Here is a 742-nt window from a genome sequence, read left to right as displayed (position 1 = left end):
TCGGCAAAAAGCCATTATCGGACATCCCTAGTACTAACCTTTACCAGTTAATTTGACTCATTTTCATTAATTACTAGTTTCTATGTAACTGTTTTTATATTGTTTTACTTTCTTTTTTATTCAAGAAAATATTTTTAATTGATTTATCTTATCTTATTTTATTAATTTTTTTTTTAAAGTACCTTATCTTCACCATACCTGGTTGTCCAAATTAGGCATAATAATGTGTTAATTCCACGACTGTATATATCGGTTGGTATTGGTAATTAAAGAGTTGGACAATATCGGGATATCGGCAAAAAGCCATTATCGGACATCCCTACTTTGTATAGTTGAAGACTTACGGTCATTAGAAAACACGACAGTTTCCATCTTAAAGATCTAAAAAAAATTATTTGGGAATGTCTGGCAGGCCAGATTGAAAAGCTCATGTGGTCCCCGGGCCTGAATTTTCCCAGGTCTGGTCTAGAGGGACAGGCGAAAGTTAAGTTGGAGAAAATGCGGTCGTTTCTAAATTTTTTCAAGTTTCCCTGCGGCCCGGTAGGAAATGCATCAGGGACTGGTACCGGTCCCCGGACCGTTGGTTGGGGACCACATACCTAAACAACACAATACAAGAATATATCCTGTTTGCTACAAAGTGAAAACAGAGCACCTGAAAGTTGATAAATCAAGCGTCCCCTTTTAGTATGAAGCCATCCAACAAGTCCATGCATTGGCCAAGCTAACGGATGTAATCAGT

At 37.6% G+C, this 742-nt stretch overlaps 1 protein-coding gene across 1 annotated transcript in view; it reads left to right on the top strand.

The window, feature by feature from the left end:
- The first annotated feature begins 293 nt into the window (after positions 1 to 293).
- The window catches only part of LOC133620467 (visual system homeobox 2), an 11,762-nt gene continuing 11,313 nt past the window's right edge, over positions 294 to 742 (top strand). Inside the window, exon 1 of the mRNA XM_061982021.2 lies at positions 294 to 742. This exon is cut by the window's right edge and continues 611 nt beyond it. The gene's annotated coding sequence lies outside the window, so the exon portion shown is untranslated.

The sequence above is a fragment of the Nerophis lumbriciformis genome, linkage group LG24, assembly GCF_033978685.3.
Source record: "Nerophis lumbriciformis linkage group LG24, RoL_Nlum_v2.1, whole genome shotgun sequence".
NCBI lineage: Eukaryota > Metazoa > Chordata > Actinopteri > Syngnathiformes > Syngnathidae > Nerophis > Nerophis lumbriciformis.
This window is presented reverse-complemented; position numbering and strand designations above follow the sequence as displayed.